This window comes from Lutra lutra, chromosome 6, assembly GCF_902655055.1.
Source record: "Lutra lutra chromosome 6, mLutLut1.2, whole genome shotgun sequence".
Lineage (NCBI taxonomy): Eukaryota > Metazoa > Chordata > Mammalia > Carnivora > Mustelidae > Lutra > Lutra lutra.
The window spans coordinates 82980421-83000657 of NC_062283.1; the positions used below are offsets into that span (position 1 = coordinate 82980421).

Below are 20237 nucleotides of genomic sequence, written 5' to 3' on the forward strand. Positions count from 1 at the left end.
AAAAAACTGAAAGAAAACAAAAACAAATTGGAAATCTGAACAAAGTGAATATTTGATGATATTAAAAATTAACCGTTAATTTGTTTAGGTGTAATAATGATATTGTATGGCTTAGTCGGTTAAGTGTCTGCCTTCGGCTCAGGTCATGATCCCAGGGTGCTGGGATCAAGCCCTGCATCAGGCTCTGCTCTGAGGGGAGCCTGCTTTACCCTCTCCCTCTGCCTGCCACTCCCCATACTTGTGGTCTCTCTCTCTCTGTCAAATAAATAAATAAATCTTTTTTAAAAAGAAAAAAGAAACATATATCAAGGGTCACCTGGCTGGCTCAGTTACAGCAGCATGCGACTCTTGACCTCAGGGTCGAGTTCAAGCCCCACGTTGGGTATAGAGATTACTTAAAATAGAAAAAAAAATTTTTTTAAAAGAAAGATATTTTGAAATATATGTAGATGGAACAAAAAGATGCCTAGGATTTGCTTCAAAATAATCCAGTTGTGGGTGAAATGAATAGGGATATAGATAAAGCAAGGTTAGCTGCTGGTTGATCGCTGTTAAAGCTGGGTGATGAGGATGCACTGGGTGGGGAGAACCATCATACTATTCAATTTCCTTGGTATATATTTAAAACTCTCCAAATAAAGCTGTTTCATTTTTAAAAAGGGAATAACAAAGATAGCCTACACATTTTTTAACTTTTTAAAAAATGTTAATATCTAAAAAAGAACAGAGACATTTTTTATCTAAAGTAGAATATTAACAAATAAATTTAGAATTAGTATTTCTCATCCTGAAATAACACTGACTGCCTTACAAAAATTAACAAGGCAAGAAACAACAAATGTTGAAGAGGATGTGGAGAAAGGGGAACCCTCCTATACTACTGATGGGGATGTAAGTTGGTGCAGCCACTTTGGAAAACAGTGTGGAGGTTCCTCAAAAAATTAAAAATAGAGCTACCCTATAACCCGGCAATTGCACTACTGGGTATTTACCCCCAAAGATACACATGTAGTGAAAAGAAGGGCCATCTGTATCCCAGTGTTCATAGCAGCAATGTCCACAGTTGCCAAACTGTGGAAAGAGACGAGATGCCCTTCAAAAGATGAATGGATAAAGATGATGTGGTCCATATATACAATGGAATATTACTCAGCCATCAGAAAGGATGAATACCCAACTTTTGTATCAACATGGACGGGACTGGAAGAGATAATGCTGAGTGAAATAAGTCAAGCAGAGAGAGTCAATTGTCATATGGTTTCAATTACTTGTGAAGCATAAGGAATAACACGGAAGACATTGGGAGATGGAGAAGAGAAGTGAGTTGAAGGAAATCGGAGAGGGAGACAAACCATGAGAGACTGTGGACTCTGAGAAATGGAGGGTTTTAGAGAGGAGGGGGTGGGGGATGGGTTAGCCTGGTGGTGGGTATTAAGGAGGGCATGTATTTCACAGAGCACTGGGTGTTATATGTAATAAATGAATCTTGAAACACTACATCAAAAACTGATGTACTGTATGGTGACTAACATAACACAATAAAAAAAATTAATCGCATTATTAAAATTTTAGCAAGTCACAAAATGAGAATCATAAAATCTTAAGACTTGGTAGCCTCAAAGTCCCACCTCCCACCCAGTGAATTGTCCTCCCACCTCCCAAGAGGCAATTACCAGTATCCGGCGGAGGTCCCTCAAATCCTGGGAAAGTCACTTCCTCCCAAGACAGCCCACTCCAGTCTGCCTGCTCCAACTGTCAAAAAGCTCCTCTTATACCAAAAAGGAAACTTTCCTTCTCCAGATCTGTTTTACCCATGAAAAAAAGGGTTATTCAAACACAGATCACAGTCCATTCATGAGTTGTAAAATCAAGTTAGTAAACAGTTGACTGCTATTATTATTATTATTATTATTTACATAGAAAAGAAAATTTCAGAGTGAACTGCACATAGTAAAGCTAAGACCTACTTTATGAAGCTTGTTTCTGTTCTTCCCATACACAGACACACACACAGACTTCCATACTGATAAAGGGCCAAGATATAAAATCTATGCCTTATGCTGGGTTTTGTCCAAAAAAAAAAAAAAGTTAGAAACCCATACTCAACGGGCACCTGGGTGGCTCAGTCTATTGAGTGTCCGATTCTTGGTTTCAGCTTGATCTCAGGGTCCTGGGATCAAGCCCGAAGTAGGGCTCTGTGCTCAGCAGGCAGTCTGCTTTGTCTCTTCTCCCTTTTCCTCTGCCCCTCCCCCTGCTCATCCTCTCTCTTTCTCTCTCCCCAATAAATTAATTAATTTAAAAAAGCAAGCTAGCAAGCAAGCCAGCAAGTCAGTGCTCAAAAGATAGCTCTCAAAACACCACAACAAGTTGCTTGCCCCTTCAGTTATCTCAACAGCTAGTTCTTCCTGTTGCTATGGTTTCTCCTAACCTCAACATCCCAGGCACCCTTCAGGGACAATGCTTCAGTTTGTCTAATCTTTCACTCGTTTTTATGGAACATAGTATCATGTACTATGTAGTATGTACGACATAGCCCTTAAAATGCAGTACCTAAAAACCAACAAAATATCCCAAGCCAAAGCAGAATCATCGGTTACAGCCCACATTCCACTCTAAATATTTCACATATTCGTTTAAAAATGTCCTTTAAGATACTGGTAGAGACTCCTTGAAGTGAAGAAGACTTAGCCTAGAAAAACTGTTAACAGATTATAATAGCAGGTGAAGTCTTGGGTGACACAAAATGAGTCAAGAGTCAAAGGCTGAGGACAGAATCCCAGGAATCAGGGAAAAGCTGAAGAGACCGTGAGAGGAAAAGAAGTCTTCAAAGACCAAATGTAGAACAAAGCACTGCAAATGTCAAAAGAGAACTTCAAAGACAATGCTATGTCAAGAATGTCACAAATAATACAGGGGAAGAAAGCACTCAACAGATTTGACCACATGGCCATCTATTACCTGGATTAGAGTAATGGCAGCCCTATGTTGAGACCACAAGTCAATATGTTTTGTACAGAGGAATACAAAGGCATCTACTATGTTTTAATGTATCTTCACATTGAAAAGAAGGCCAACACAGCACTGTCTTAACACTCTTTTAAGGGGCTGATAATCAAGCAGACTTAACATTCATTTCCCAAAAAATTCATCTTATTTAGTTCAACCGATTGTGTAGCTAATGAAACAATCTGTATACCTCTTATTAGATTTCCCTACAAACATCCATGACATCTGTAAATCTGATCAGTAGTCCTTGACTGTCATCATAAAAATCACTGGCAAAAAAAAAAAAAAAAAATTTAGATAGGAGATAACCAAGATTAAAATTTCAGTAATAATCACACTGCCACAGACTTCCCACAACTGAACAGCATTTTCCCAAAACTGCTACGAAGATACCATGAGGGGCATCTGGTTGGATCAGTCAGTTAGGTGTCTGCCTTCGGCTCAGGTCATGATCTCAGGGTCCTGGGATTGAGCCCCACATGGGGCTCCCTGCTCAATGAGGTGATCTGATTCTCCCTTTCCTTCTGCCCCTCCTCCTCCATTCATGTTCTCCTCTCTCTTCTCTCAATTAAATAAATAAAATATTTTTTAAAAAGATACCATCAAAGCTTTATCAAGTATTTTGCCCAAATCCTATGTCTATGTTTTTCCTTTAAGGAAGGGCAATCTGTGGACTTTCTCCACAGAGATGAACGAATGAACCACAGACATCTTTAGGACATAATTCAGGGCACCTGAACCATTTAAGAGAAAGACACAAGAAGCAACATCACTTCCCCAATGTCACACTTAGTAACTGATTGAACCGGGACTTGGGGCTAGAACAGTTTTCTTTCTACCCTCTGCTCCTTCCAGGAAAAGGGGGAAGAAAAAGAAGTATCAGGTACCTGGTTTGTTAAAATTCCAGTTACTAAAGACCCAGGACAAACTCCCACAAAGTCTTTTCTTTCTGGACAGATCAATGACAGCTGAAGCTCCAATACACCTGACACTTCAAGGTACTCAAGCGAAGGCAAAAATTTTGATCGGTCAATGAACTACTGACTTCAGGAACTCCTCTGTGACCTGTCAACATTCCAGATGGATTCAACATTCCATTTAAAAAAACAGTTGGGGGATGGGGCGCCTGGGTGGCTCAGTGGGTTAAGCCGCTGCCTTCGGCTCAGGTCATGATCTCAGGGTCCTGGGATCGAGTTCCGCATCGGGCTCTCTGCTCAGCGGGGAGCCTGCTTCCCTCTCTCTCTGCCTGCCTCTCCGTCTACTTGTGATCTCTCTCTGTCAAATAAATAAATAAAATCTTTAAAAAAAAAAAAAAACAGTTGGGGGGAAAGGAAGGCAAACAGCAGCAGTTACCATCTTGCTAGGCTCTGTATGCTTCCACCTGTCCCCCGTTCTTCATAACTACAGCCAGTAAAGAGTAGAATCTCATTGACTGCTTTCCAGTTTCTGAAGGAAAACTACCCACAGTGATCAAATTAAAATTACACACTAATGCAATAGTGTGGTATTGGCCATGGTTCAAAATAGTTACCACCGGGAAGGAGAATGCAAGTAGGAATAGGGTATGAAGAAGGAATTTACATGTATTTCAGGGATCATATAGGACAGCAGTTATGACTGTAGGCTCTGGAACCAGACCACCCAGGTTCAAATCCCTGCTCTGCCATTAATTAGCTGAGTGACCCTGAGCAAGTTATGTGACCTTATGGTGCCTCCATTTTCTTACAGGTAAACCTAGATCAAGAAGACCTACCCCACTGGGTTACAGCAAGGATTCAACAAAAACACTAAGCAAAGTACTCCTAAAACAGTATCTGACACATATTAAGTATTTAAGAAATGTTATCAATATTTTCTCATTTAAGGGCGCCTGGGTGGCTCAGTGGGTTAAGCCGCTGCCTTCAGCTCAGGTCATGATCTCAGGGTCCTGGGATCGAGTCCCACATCGGGCTCTCTGCTCAGCAAGAAGCCTGCTTCCCTCTCTCTCTCTCTCTCTCTGCCTTCCTCTCCATCTACTTGTGATCTCTCTCTGTCAAATAAATAAATAAAATCTTTAAAAAAATATATATTTTCTCATTTAACATGTAATGTCTTTATAAAGAAAATAAACAATACATTAAAATATATTTCAACCAAGTACATTTTAAAATAATTCAGCACGTAATGACTTTACAAAGGAAACATACTAAACTGTATTTTACTTAAAAGTAAAAAATTAGGGTGCCTACCTGGCTCAGTTGGTTAAGTGTCTGACTCTCGATTTCAGCTCAGGTCATGACCTCAGGGTAGTGAAATCTAGCCACACACTGGGCTCCGAGCTGGGCGTGGAGCCTACTTAAGATTCTCTCTCTCCCTCTGCTCCACCCCACTCACGCACACTCTCTGTCTAAAAAATAAATTTAAATAAATAAATAAATAAATGTAAAAATTAAAATACACAATAAGCCACCTCCCACATAAAAATCCTGCCTTTATTAATTAGGAAACACATTTCAGCTACTAAGTGATTGTCAGCTTCAGCTATAGTGCCAACCTTTTGATTTACAGATAGGATTTATGAACTAATATATGATCCACATTTGAAACATGCACTTTCCCCTCTACACTGCCAGACCATACACATGGCAGGTCGATCTGATTTCACAATAACTGTGTAGTCCCATTAAAATTCAGTCAGCTGAAAAAAAATGTTTCACTTGGTCTTTTTCCAACATATTGCCAACTAAACCATGCTAAGCAAAAGAAGAATGAAAGAGAGAGAGAGAGAGGGAGGATGGGAGGGAGGAAAGGAGAAAAAAAGGAAAATCTAAAATCATTCAAGTCTGGTGTAAATATAGGAACCACTGGGAGAAAAATGTATATAGAACAGCAATACTACCTTGAGAAGATACTAGAATTTGAAGATCAGCTCTGATTTGGGTTAGAAAGTATTAGGGATTTTTAGCAGTAGCCAAAGCATTTCCTATGTCTACAATCCTACATTTAGATGAAACTGCTTTCACTGATCGAAACAAGAGTCAGTTATTTATTCCAAAAACATGACAACCGACCATGTCACAAAGAAACTAATTTCTCTAATTCTTCAAAAGCGGTAATGAACTTCATTTTGGGAGACTAAAAAGCATGTGCCAAGAAGATGGGACAGGAGGAAATATCTAACCTATCTACCAATGAAATTAGATGATGTCTAGAATTTGCTTCGAAATAATCCCAGGAAGAGGGGAGTATTGGGAGTGGAAAGGAAAATATAGATGAGACGCAACTGGCTATGGCCTGGCAATTATCAAAGCTGGGTGAGGGTCCTTGGGGGTCACTGTGCTAGTGTTCTCTTTACTTCTAAATATATCTAAAACTCTCCATAATAAAAAAGTTTAAAAATAAAGACACTCTTCTGTAACTAAGCAATGGGACATTCCTTCTACAAAAAGCCATTTCAATGAATAACCAGATACTGTAAAAAAAACACGGACTTTAAAAAAAAATCCACCAACCAAAAAAAGGTCCTGAAAATAGTGCCACATTATCTTTCACTGCTATCATGTGTGGTGCGCAGAGCAAGTAACACACAGATCACAGGTCTATCAAATGTTCGAAAACCTACCCCGGGGTCTTTCCATTCAAGCTTACAGCACTGGGGACAAAAGTGAACTGGTCTCAATGAGGAGACAAGCTCGAGCCACATCTGTACCACACATGCAGCCCACATCTACGGCTCTTCATTGCAGAGCTGCAAAAGTTAAGAAGATCTTCCACATACCTTTATTTTTCTGTTGCAGGTGGGGGAAGGGGGAGGAACAAATGTATTCATATCCCCATATGTGTGTAATTTAAAACAGACAATCTTGGCATTAAGGAAATTAAGATGCAGGCCTTACTGATGTTGATTTTAAGGGCTAAGATCCAAAAACAGTTCTGGTTACAAGCTCGTGGATAAACTTTGATTTCTTTGTCAGTAGACAGACCAAACTCATTTCTTGACACTTTAACATTTTCCATACAAAATTTGTATTCATTTTATTAAGAAAAACAAGTTTTTCTTTTTCTCCTTAGGAGAAGTGGATTAAAGAAAATTTTTCAAGTAAGGTGCTCATTTAGCAGCTTTTCTACCACAGTCCAAAAGCAATTAAAGAGAGCATACTGGGGAAAAGTGAAAAATTATCATAGTTTAAGTGGGCTCCCCAAATGAAGGGTGAATATGCACCATTGTCTAGCATATGACCCTGCCACATTTGCTTTTCAAATCCTAGTGAAGGCATTTGGCACCATTTTCTAATAATCTCCTAGGACTTCTACTTCCTTGTTTTTTTCAACAGTATCTCAAAATGTTGACACATTTATTGAACTATTTTTGGAAGACCTAGCTCTGTCTACCTTCAGGGTTCAAGATACAAATAGATGAGAGCTACAGGACAGACCTCTAGCTACAAAACTTGGCAGGTTTCCTGAGTTCTCCAAGAAAAATTCAGTTGGCAACTCCATTAGCAGCAGAAGAGCACAGAGCAGAGGGAACAACTCAGGACACAAGGAAGCTTTGGGTGTGCCTGAAGCTCCATTAAGAAACTGAATGATTCTGGGTAAGTTTAACCTCTTCCTGACTCACTTTTCTACTCTGTGGGACACAGGGTATGAAATTGTTTTAAGAATCAAGTGAGAATGGGGTGCCTGGGTGGCTCAGTGTGTTAAGCCTCTGCCTTCGGCTCAGGTCATGGTCTCAAGGTCCTGGGATCGAGTCCCACATTGGGCTCTCTGCTCAGCAGGGAGCCTGCCTCCTCCTCCCCCTCTGCCTGCCTCTCTGCCTACTTGTGATCTCTCTCTCTCTGTCAAATAAATAAATAAAATCTTTAAAAAAAAATCAATTGAGAAAATGTTCCAATGATTTAGTTTAAAAAAGAAAAAAAAACTTTACAAATTAAAACACAATTTAAAAAAGAAAAGAAAACCATTAGAAGTCTATGCCTCAATCATCACATACAGTTTTATGCTGTTATTTATTAGGAGAAAGAAAAAAAAAATCTATCAATGACCTTGATGAAGAAAATGGTATTTTGAACACACCCAATGTTTCTCAAACTTTACTCACATACCAACTTTATAGTTTTTGCCAAATCCAAACACTTAAAGACAAAGATACTTATCTTTAAATCAAGTTCCTTAAAAAATACCGACTTTATTTTACCCTTATGCTAAGTTAATACCAAAGAAATCATAGGTTTGAAGCACATGTCTGTTTTACTGATGTACGCTAATACATATATTTAACCATTAAAAGAAAAAGATTCATCTGTGTACTTAACTCATTTTAACATATGAATACACTTTGGGGAAATACTATCCTTATCTATTGTCTGCAGCACCTTCTACATTAAGGAAGAGAGTACCTGAATTTATAAATCAGGTAACCCACCAAACAACTGAACCTCCACTAACCACACACACCTATGACTCTTCAGGTCTTCTGGGCTTCCTCACACTGTACAGCCACTACCTTATTCAGAACTCTGTTTCTGTTACCCCAAAGTCCATACAACAAAAACCTCTCATATGTGTATCTTCACATGAGTGCAATTCCCACCCCCTACTCATGTCCTAGTAGTAAAATTTTTCCCCTGAAAGTATTTACCAGAATCCGTAGGAGTGCACGTTTCCTCTATTCACTGAATCCATATTCAAAGAATATTTAAATACATGTATGCAAACCACATATAAGTCTAAAGATAAAGGTATTCAGAACACTCTAAAATCAGATTGCCATTCCTTTTTTTTTTTTTTGCCCCCCAAAGATTTTATTTGAGAGAGAGAGAGAGCACAAGCAGCGGGGAGCTGCAGAGGGAAAGGGAGAATGTGGGGCTTGTTGAGCCCAAGGCAGATGCTTAACTGACTGAGCCACCCAGGTATCCCAAGGTTGCCATTTCTGAAACACATACATCACACTTTCTTTTTTTTAAGATTTTATTTATTTATTGAACAGACAGAGATCACAAGTAGGCAGAGAGGCAGGCAGAGAGAGGAGGAAGCAGGCTTCATGCCGAGCAGAGAACCCGACGTGAGCCTCGATCCCAGGACCCTGGGATTATGACCCGAGCTGAAGGCAGAGGCTTTAACCCACTGAGCCACCCAGGCGCCCCTCCACCACACTTTTTACTGTTTATTTTTTTTTTAAAGATTTTATTTTATTTATTTGAGACAGAGAGGGAGAGAGAAAGAGCATAAGCAGTAGGAAGGAGCAGAGGGAGATGGAGAAGGAGCCTCCCCACTGAGCAAGGATCCCAAAGTGGGGCTCAATCCCAGGACCCTGAGATCATGACCAGAGCTGAAGGTGGATGATTAACCGACTGAGCCACTCAGGCACCCCTACTGTGTATTTTTAAATCTAATTCAAGTACAAACTGTAAGATTTGTAAGCATTTGTACTGAACTAATCCTTGAATTTATCACAAGGAAAAAAAAATACATTTGCTGAAGTCTTCCTAGGAAGCACCTTCTTGTTTAAAAACATATCAGTTGGGCGCCTGGGTGGCTCAGTGGGTTAACCCGCTGCCTTCGGCTCAGGTCATGATCTCAGGGTCCTGGGATCGAGTCCCACATCGGGCTCTCTGCTCAGCAAGAAGCCTGCTTCCCTCTCTCTCTCTCTCTGCCTGCCTCTCCGTCTACTTGTGATCTCTCTCTGTCAAATAAATAAATAAAATCTTTAAAAAAATAAATAAATAAAATAAAATAAATAAAAAAAATAAAAAAAAATAAAAACATATCAGTCATCCACTCCCATCCACCCTAGATGTTGACTCAATCATCTGACTTTCTCTTTCTCTTCATATATGTATGAATATATATATATATAAAATCTGAAGTTCAACTGAGTATCGGGCATGAAAAAAGGGACAATTTTATAATGGCTGCAGTCCTTACCAAACTGTGAGTACCACAATCATCTTGGGAATTTTATTTTTATCAATTTAAAACCCTAAATCAGTGGACTGAACATGAGTTAATTTCTAGTCCCTCCCAAAACCACACTAAAATGACAGTAAGGAAATTTTTTTAAAGAAGGGGAGGGACCAAAAAAAAAGGGAAGGGATAGGCCAGCAGATGAGATATACCAACAGAATTTGAGAAGATGGAAAACAGATGTACAAAGTAACTGACTTAGCAAAGCAGAGGAAGCCAAAGCTGAATCCATATTCTGGTGGAGGCCTACAAGAAGCAATCTGAGTGCTGGGAGAGGCCCTGGGAGCCTAGGAAGTAGAGGTTCCAGAAGCCACTGAGGGCTAAGGTGAAAGACGGAGCTGAAAACAGCAGGTGGAATGCTGAAACCCCTCCTCCTTTCTCCTTCTCTCTTCCAGCCTTTGCAGCCAAAAGACAAGAAGTACACTCTCTAGAGCAACTGAAGGAAGTCTCCAGACTTAGGAACTCTAGACCAGGAGAGCAGATGTGAGGGGCAACAAGAAAACAAGGAGGCCCGATGACTCAGTCAACACATATTCACAAAGTGCAAACAGACAAAATATTCGTCTTCTTGCAGTTAACACTCAGATGATAATAATACATGCTATAGAAAAAAGAAAGAAAAAGAGCTTTAAGGCATACTAGGGTAGGTATGGGAGTGGAGTTAAAGTTTCAAATAAATGATCACAGAATGCAAAGATCTGAGGGAGTTAAGGGAGTAAGTAATGCAGGTATCTGAGGGAAGAGCATTCCAGAAGGAAAACAAATGCAAAGGACCATCAGGTGGGTTAGATTGGAGATACTACACACAGGAAAAAAAAAAAAAAAAAAAAAAAAGAACATTACCAGAAAAAAAATTCAGTGACCAAGGAGCAGATTGGAAAATAGGAAAAAAAAAAATTCAGTAGGGAGTTTAGAAGAAAACACTGAAGAAAGCCAACAGTCAAACAAAAAGACAAAGAGATGGTATAAGACAGAAACAAAAAACAAAAAACACACTAATAAAATTGGAAAGTCAATCTAGAAAATCCAACATCCAAATAAGAGAAGTTTCAGAAAGATCAAACAGAGGGAGAAATTATCATAGAGGAACATTTCTAAAAGACAAGAGTTTCCAACCTGAAAAACCCCACTGAGTGCCCAGCACAATGAGTAAAAACCCTCCCACACCCAAAGCAAACCATCATGAGATTTCAGAACACCAAGTTCAAAGAGAAAATCCTAAAAATGTCTAAAGAGAACAAACCAGCCACACACACAGAAGCAGAAATTAGAATTGCATCACTCCCTCTCAACAGCACTAGTATGCCAGATTTCACAGGAATAATGCCTGAAAAATTCAAAGGTTAAGTAATCACTAACCTAGAATTCTATACCCAGCCAAACTATAAAAGCATTCACCATAAGAGTATAAACAGGAGGGGTGCCTGGGTGGCTCAGTGGGTTAAGAGTACAAACAGGAATTTTAGGGGCACCTGGCTGTCTCAGTTGGTAGAGCAAGCGACTCTTGATTTCAGGGTTGTGAGTTCAAGCTCCACAGTGGTCATGGAGCCTGCTTTTAAAAAAAAAAAAAAAAATGCATATTAAGAGAAAAAAGCTGCTTCAAGACATGCAAGGTTTCAAAAAATTCACCTTCCACTTGCACTTTCTTGGAACCTACTGAAGGATATAGTCAAATAAAGAGAGTTAGAACCCAGTAGTGTGGGAGCCCAGGAAGAAAGGCAAAGGGAATTCCCAGAATACAGCTGCATGGTAGCTCTAGAAATAAATCAGTCCAGTAAGATGGAGGTTTCCTAATCTCAAAAATAAGAACTGGGGGCGCCTGGGTGGCTCAGTGGGTTAAGCCGCTGCCTTCGGCTCGGGTCATGATCTCAGGGTCCTGGGATCGAGTCCCGCATCGGGCTCTCTGCTCGGCGGGGAGCCTGCTTCCCTCTCTCTCTCTCTCTGCCTGCCTCTCCGTCTACTTGTGTTCTCTCTCTGTCAAATAAATAAATAAAATCTTTAAAAAAAAAAAAATAAGAACTGAACTAAAACAGCAGTTTTTTATCTTGTTTCCCAAAATGTTTTCAAAACCTGCTCCCAAAAATCTCTCTGATACTCAGACACATACACACACACATACACACACATACACATATACACACATACTTTAGTAAGGTGTCAGACAGTTCATAAACCACACTGGGCAATACCCTCCCCACTAACACATTAAACATGATGAAACTAAATAATCTCAATGCTCCTTTTCAGTCCTCTGGGTGAATGAATCTAAGTTGTAGCCTGTCTGGGCAAAAAGAAAAAGAACATAAGAATTATGGCAAAATGTAAATTACATTTTAATTTAATGTCTTTAAGATAGTGGGATGTGTATTTATATGGGTAAAATATATAGGAAACTCAAAAATATGATTAAACTCCACACTGTTGTTATCATGATGTTAGTTCTACCTCAACAGATCTAGAAACCTGAATTCAGGGCTTAGAAAAGATGATTAGAGAGAAGATAATCAGAACTATATGAAGAGTTTCCAAAAACCTGGGGGCACCTGGGTGGCTCAGTTGGTTAAGCGTCCGACTCTTGGTTTCAGCTCAGGTCATGATCACAGAGTCATGAAATTGAGCTCCCCTGTCAGACTCCAAGCTTAGTGTGGAGTTTGCTGGAGATTCTCTCCTCCCTCTGCCCCTCCCCCTGCTCATGCCCTCTCTTCCTCTCAAAAAAATAAACAAAATCTTTTTTAAAAAATCACAGTTATCTTGGAATAAGGCAATCAGAAGGTAACATGTCTATGTATTTGAAATTTTTTTTCGAAGAGATTGATAGTGAGGCCATAAAAAGAGCAAAGCAAGGGGAAACTGGTTTTTCAGTTAGAAAATAAAAGCTTTAGTTTAGATACAATGTCTTTAAGATATGGGATGTGTATTTATATGGGTAGAATACATAGGAAACTACATGATCTAGACAATAAGGTGTCTACAGATGAACAGACAAATCACTTTGGAGCCCTTTCCATGTGCCCTTTAGTTCTGGTTAAGAACTAGGAGGACGGAAAACCATCCCCACGATACTCAAGTTAGTTACATATGTAAAATGTTAACTTGGCTACCTAAAACAAAACCCTACTGAAGATAAAACTTGGAGCAATAAAAAGATATTTCTTATTCCTCACATATATTCCATATTACTATAAAGAGTATTTAGGAGGCAATCTACATGCATCTAGACCTCTGTGGCTCTAATACGCTTAAGTGAAAAAATACTAATATGCAAAGCAATATCTGTGAAATGAAAACATATTTCCATTTTATAAGTAATTGAGATTATGAAATTAGCCCAATTTCTATCTACAGGAAAAAAAATCCAGAACCAGTATAAAATGTAGTATTGCTCCTATATTAATAGGTAAATGATGTCGCTTTAAAAATGAGAAAACTGAGAGGCACCTGGGCGGCTCAGTCAAACGGCTGCCTTAGGCTCAGGTCATAATTTCGGGGTCCTGGGATCGAATCCTGTGCACTTCTTCTTCTCCCTCAGCCCCTCTACCCCACTCATCCTTTCATTCTCTCTCTCTCTCCCTCCCTCTCTTTGTAAAATAAATAAATAGGGCGCCTGGGTGGCTCAGTTGGTTGAGCAACTGCCTTCGACTCAGGTCATGATCCTGGACTTCCAGGATCGAGTCCCGCATCGGGCTCCCAGCTCCTTGGGAAGCCTGCTTCTCCCTCTGACCTTCTCCTCTCTCATGCTCTCTCTCACTCATTCTCCCTCAAATAAATAAATAAAATCTTTAAAAAATAAAATAAAATAAATAAATAAAATCTTTTTTAAAAAATGAGAAAACCACTGAAATTCTCCTTAAAATAAATACTATCTCAAAGACTGGGTATTGAGAGAAGTTATATATAATCTATCCTAGACATGAAAATCACACATCAAAGAAGCCCACACAGATCTCAATTCAACCACAAAGCGAGGGGAAACAATATCCACTAGCCAGAAAAGTTAAATCCCCTGTATGAAATATTGCCTACATGACATTTCTACATGAAATAGTACCAGGTTCTACATCAACTCCAACTTTCAAAGAATCTTCATTAAAAGCACTTCTAAAATATTCTACAAAGGTTCAATGAATAATCTGTCAAATATATTGAGTACAATGCTACAGATACTTCACATAACAAATACATATGTATGTACATAAATATATTCCCTCTCTCATACAAAATGCACACCTATAACACACTTTACAGAAAAGCTTGAAAAAGCACTGGTTATCACTATCAGTTATTTCTAGCTATTAGAGAGGAATCCTCTCTTTCCTTTTTGGCTTAGCTCTAACTTACACAAAACTATAGTATATATACTTGGAGGCCATTCCCCTATAGCTAATGATACCAGCCACAACTCCATTTTAGATTTAAGTTTGGGGCACTGCCCAGATGAATGATAGATATCTTATGAATATTGAGTTGCTGGTTTGTGCCAAAACATGGCATTCCCAAAGGATGCTCTGTCTGGAATCTGTGGGTGATTCATATACAAATCTTCTATTAACTCAAGCCTTCCAAAGAGTCTGGAAATGTCTGTGTGTTGGGGGAAGAGGACAAGGGCTGAAACTGGATTTGCTGACTCCTAAAGGTCCAGCCCTGAGATTCCAAGATTCTATAAAAGGGCAGTAAATTAGGGTTTGGCTAGTATTTGCTAGACTACTGAAGCCAGCATAAACATTTACTTACAGCTTTTAAATCTGTAAGGGTACCCAGTGGTTAGGTACAGTAATTCTGAATCTGAAAAAGCAAACAAGGCCACTGGAAATGTTTCTAAATAAAGGTGGGGTGGGGAGGTAGGCACATTTCCTTTGTTTTCTCCGAGTAAAACAGATTTTAGAAATACAAAATTTGACTCTCAGCAGTATCAATCCCTATAAACTACTATAGTGCCTTATAAAAATATTAGCAAGGCGTACTCTTCCAAAAAGGCGACACATGGTTTTCAAAGAGACTACTTCGGTTAAAAAAACAAGGACAAAGGCCCATACTTTCCTGAGGAAACAGAAAGAAAGTGAAATCTTTAAAAATATTTAGCATCCTCCTATATAAAATCTAAACCCCACATTCCCAAATAAAATGGCAAAGATAAAAACTCTTGTAGTTCTCTAGCCACAGTAATATGAGAGTGGTGATTCAGAGCAAAACCTGAGGTTAAACATAACTATACAATATTACTAATTACAGAGTAATTTTACCAATAAATATTTTGGTTGAGAACCGCTTTATCATCTTTGCAAGTATTTTTAGTTGAAAGCAAATGGTTGGGTAGTACACATGGACATGGTTATGATTTGTAAAAATCTATTTTTACAATCTGGTGACTGGATCGGTCTTTTAAACTTGATTCTTTAGAACTGGTAATTTGGAAAGGGTAAACCACAGGAACGTTACGTTAAGAGGCAAAGTACCTAGCAAGCTCACCAATTCAGATCAGCACAAAGCTAAACTGGAAAGCACCGAGTGAAACTGGAAAGCATCGAGTGCTCACAAATCTAATAAGGATGGGCCCAGAGAGTCACTAACGCCTGTATGTATGTTAACTGTACAAAAAACTACCTCTCCAAATACAGTAAGAGCTCTCTGAATGTCCTTGTTATACATTTGCAATTATTTTTTTGGTGGGTCTCCCTTCGGATTCATCCCCTAAATCTGCAAATTTGCTTCTATTTGGAATTAAGTTTCTGATGTTAACGTACATCCCCAGTTGCATACATGCCCAATTTAATAATACATACCCAGTTGAAAATATTCCATAACACCTTAAATTTTTTACAGAAGTTAGTAATAACTTCACCAAAATTTTAACTTTGTTAAATTATCACTTTTAATCATTTTAAGCAATCCCCATCCAATTCAGATACCAAGAATCTGAAGCTGGGGGCTTAAGTCACCCACCCATTTTCTCTGGAAGGTCTTTGCACACAATACTCTAACTACTTAGACTGGAGGTAAAAGATTAAAGATGACTAGGTCTTTCTTAAAGAAGGGTGTTTTAAAAGGAAAGAAACTGTCCCTCCCGATACTCTAAATGAGCAGTCTCTTGTTCTCAGCAGTCCTTCTGCACACAAGACCACTACTGACTTCAGTGGGAATTCTGCCCAAGAAGTGAGGAAGACAGGATAGGATTAAATGAGCCTTAAATCCACGCCATTGTTCCAAGTCATTACCACTTGTACAGTTCTCCAATAACCTCCAAAGAGTAGATATCTGCGGTTTGATGGTGGTTCCCAAACTGATCACTCCCGTTCTAACAGGTGACACAGCCTAGCTCTTTAAAAATTGCGTCAGCCTGATGGATGGTAGTCGGTTGGCCCCTATCATAATCCAAGATTGCGTTGCAACGCAGCCCCATTGGTGACTGCAACAGCAATCCAGTGATTTCTCACAGCAGTGAGGCTGCAAACGGAAACTCAACAGCATTAAGTGCTATTGGTGTCCCAGTAAAACCTATCCAAACCCTGAGAATCCTACATCCCAGATCCTGTGGCTAAGAAATTGACTCAGGTTCCCTCAAGTATTAAACCCAAACTGAAATGTGATAGAAAGCTAAACTAAACTACTAATTCTCCCACCGTATTATAGATAGAGAATATAGAAATAATGCATTCCGGTGAGAAGAAAAAAAGGGGGGGAGTGAAAAATATGGACGAATAAAGAAGAAACTGTAAGAATCATTTTAAAAAATAAATAAATAAAGCTTACATAACAGCAAGAAGAACAAGACTCCTGGCACGATACCCCAAAGAAAAACATTTTGGAGGCAAGAAGTTCAGGAAACTGAGGAAAAGATGTGATTCAAAACAACAACAAATTTATATATATAATCTCCCCACAACTGTAGGTTCCACCTTCCCTCCCTCTTAAAAACGGCTGCAGAGGTTATCGTGATGGAGAATTCAATTTAAAGCACTCTAAATTATTAGGAAGGGCCCCTCAAGAGACCCTCCCCGAAAAAAACAGACAGTAGGCGAGAGCTCTTCTAATTTCACCAAAAAACCCTGACCTCGGAAGAGGTGAGCGATTTTGGGAAGTGCGAGAACCGACGTCGCCCCCGCAGACAACCCGACTGCTGGGGGCAGTGGGGGTGGCAGCGTCTAGTTGGGTCCGTTCTCCTCCTTGTCTCTCCCCCACCCCCGCCTAAAACTGTTCCCGACCGTGTGCCCCCGGCCCCAGCGGAGGCAAAGGAGCCATCAGTGCAGAGATGGCCTGAGTGTCGGAGTTGGAGGGACCAGAACGCAAGAGTGCATGGCTCCCCGCAGCGGCCCGGGCCGCAGACGTCCTCTGGGACGGCGACGGGGGCGCGCGCGGACGGACGCCCGGCGGGACGGCTCCGCGCGGCGCGTGGGGTCGGCGCGCCCCCCTCGCCCAGCTCCCTGCAGAGCCCACGCGCGCGGCGGGCCCTGGCAGGCGCGGCGTCCTCGTCCGCGTTTCCTCTCCCCAAACCATCCGCCGAAGAACCCCGCCGCCGCCTCCTCGGAGCCCCCGCGTTGTGCTCCACGCTGGGATCGGCTCGCGCGCCGCGGCCCGCGCCCGGGATGGAGCCGGATTCCTCCTCCAGCCTCTCCGCGGGGCCCCGGACGCGCGACCCCAAGTCCACGGCACCTCGGCGGGGCCGGCGCCGTCCTTACCAAGCCCCGACCTCTCTTGGCTCGGACCAGACGTGGCCCCGACTCCCGGGAAGGGAGATGGGGGGGACCGCAGTGGAGCGGGGAAGCAGGAATCCTGCCTGGAGGAACAGGACCCGGACCTCGGGGCGGGAATGGGGTCCGGTGGAGAGGGGGAGAAGAGGAGAGAGGGAGCCCAGAAAATCCCGAAGCCGGTCGCCCTCCCCCACGGTAGGACCGTCCCGCCACCGCTTCCTGCCAGGGATCAGCTTCCCAGCTGCAGCCAGAGGAAAAATCCCAGCCGCTCCTGCAACTCAGCCGGGACTGGCCGACCGGTCCGGGCTCCCCCGGCCCGGGCCCGCCATTCCGCAGCCCCGCAAGCCTCCTTACCCGGACACTGCACCTCCAGGGGCTCGCTCGCCGCGGGGACTGGTCCCGCTCCAGCCCCAGCCACCGGCCGCCGCACCCGCCTCCTCCCTCCGCTGGGTTTCAAATTGAAATTCCCTGGCTGGGGCCGTCAGAGGACTCGGCGCTCCAGCCCCGCCCCCTCGCGGCGGAAGCCCCTCCTGCGCCCCCGCCGGACGCGCCCCCAGCGCGGAAACCCCCGCGGGCCGCACCACGCCCCCCTACAAGGCCACGCCCCCGGGGCGGGCCTTCCCGCGGGATTGGCCGCCGCGGTCTCCGGGTACCCAGAGCTGGAAAGATGCGTCTGGCGGTCGGAGCTGCCCTGGTTAATGACCGCTTATTTCAGGGCGCCAGGCTTTTTTTTTTTTACCCGCTCATCCCACCCTTAAGTCCTTTTTGCCAACTTTTAAAAGTGATTTCTTCAAAGTGCTTTACTGACTACTTCTTTACTGAACACCTATTCGGTAGCGGATACAAGGCTACACCCTGGAAACAGGGAAATAGGAAAAGTGGGTCCTCCTCAGTCGAGACTGGAAGAAGTGAAGTGCTTTCACAGCGAGGGCAGTGAAAAGGAACCATTTATTCTTCCTGTGGGAGGGGTTGGAGGGATTGGGGAAACCCCACAGTGGAGGGACTTGTTAGCTGAACCCGAAGTCAGAGCCGGATTTTTCCAGGCCACTGCCTGGGAGTCTGGATTGCAGAGCTGGACAAGGTTGAAGAGGCTGCGGACCTAGGTTGAGGTACAGGCGCACACGTGCGTGCGGGTGCGCACACCACACGCCCGCGCGCCCGTGATACCTCCCGGTGCTTTGCTTGTATATAATTATACCGCTTTTTCTCAGATTCTACTTATTGCATCTTTTCTGAACGTTGGCATGTCAAAGGGATGTGCAGTTCCTTGCCTTGGGCGTGTGTTACCCATGCACCTCTTGTTCTTTGCTTCCTCCCTCCTTTAACCCGGGCGTTAGTGACTCTACCTCAGCCAAAGCCTTCTTTTCTTTGCTAAACATAACCTTTTCTAAAGTGAACAACATCGAATGGAACCTCGGTTACAATACCTTCCGAGTGCATGGTGCTTTTCAGTTGATAAAGCCCCCTCACATTTGTTATCATTTGATCCTCTCAATAACTTTGTGGAAAAGGCAGAGCAAGTATCATCTCCAAAACATCGAAGAGAAAATGAACACGGGAAGAGAAACTATTTGCTAAGGGCTTTCAAGTAAGTAATAAAAATAATAATAGGTAATAGCTATTGCATGCTTTATGCACTAGACGTTTTTCTAAGTTCCTGCTGTAGGTGAACCTACTTAATCCTGCATGTGCTAAGTACCGACGTTAGATTTATTCTAATATGGGCACTAATATGGAGGGAGAGGAAACCTGATAAGATACAGTTCTGATGAAAAGAAGCCAGGAATTTTATGAGATGATCCCATTAGAACATTGAGGCAGATTTACAATGAAACTAGCAAAACTGAAGCTTCAGGATCCCTCATTTCCACAGGCCTGAAAATAACTGTATAATTGTAATTTTTTTTTTAAGAGAGTCCTTGAAGTTACATAAGCTCTAGAGCCCATAAACCCCTGGTCTAGACCTGATGGAACCCTTTAAAACTGCTCGTGCAAAATAATAACATAAATATAGTTATTATTGATAAAATATAATGCCCTTAGAATAGGAAATGACACCCCTCCTGTGTCCTCTGCTGAAGCATGGGAATCACTTCAGTAAACTACCTTTTAAGAGGGATATTAAGAAATGAAATTATATCCACTGATGCATAGTCTTGATAACGTGGGAGCCAGCAAAGATTAGGCTAAAGAGATGATCAAAGGTCCTGGGAAGGTTGTTATCAAATATCTAAAGGCTATTTTGTGGAAGAATTAGACTTTGTGTTTTGGATACAGCCTTAAAACATTTCAGTGAAATGGAGCAGATTCTGTGATGACCTGGAAGGAACTAAAGGTAGAAAAATCAAATTCCGGGAGCTATAAGGAAGGGAAGAAAACAGATGGAACATGGTACAATACAGATGTCAGCAAACAACAGGTGGTATTCCAGGCAAGAAGGGAGGTCTTAACAGGGAGAGAAACGAAGTTTGGACAGACAGGCAGGACAAAGTCCTAAACAGGTGATATTCAGAGATGCAGGCAAGCAACACAGGGCAGGACCATGAGGCTGTAGTTCAAGCCAGAATATTAATCTCCAGGAAAACAAATTGATAAAAGCAA

General features: G+C 41.7%; 1 protein-coding gene across 5 annotated transcripts in view; it reads right to left on the reverse strand.

Annotated features, from left to right (window-relative positions):
- EPB41L2 (erythrocyte membrane protein band 4.1 like 2) overlaps window positions 1-18129 on the reverse strand; it is a 221906-nt gene extending 203777 nt beyond the window's left edge. For 2 of the 5 annotated variants that reach the window (XM_047732186.1, XM_047732185.1), the window contains exon 1: window positions 17991-18096. The gene's annotated coding sequence lies outside the window, so the exon portion shown is untranslated. Of the gene's footprint in view, window positions 1-3893; window positions 4025-17990 lie in introns of those variants that run through there. The other 3 variants (XM_047732182.1, XM_047732183.1, XM_047732188.1) reach the window with 3 other exon arrangements.
- Window positions 18130-20237: the final 2108 nt, after the last annotated feature.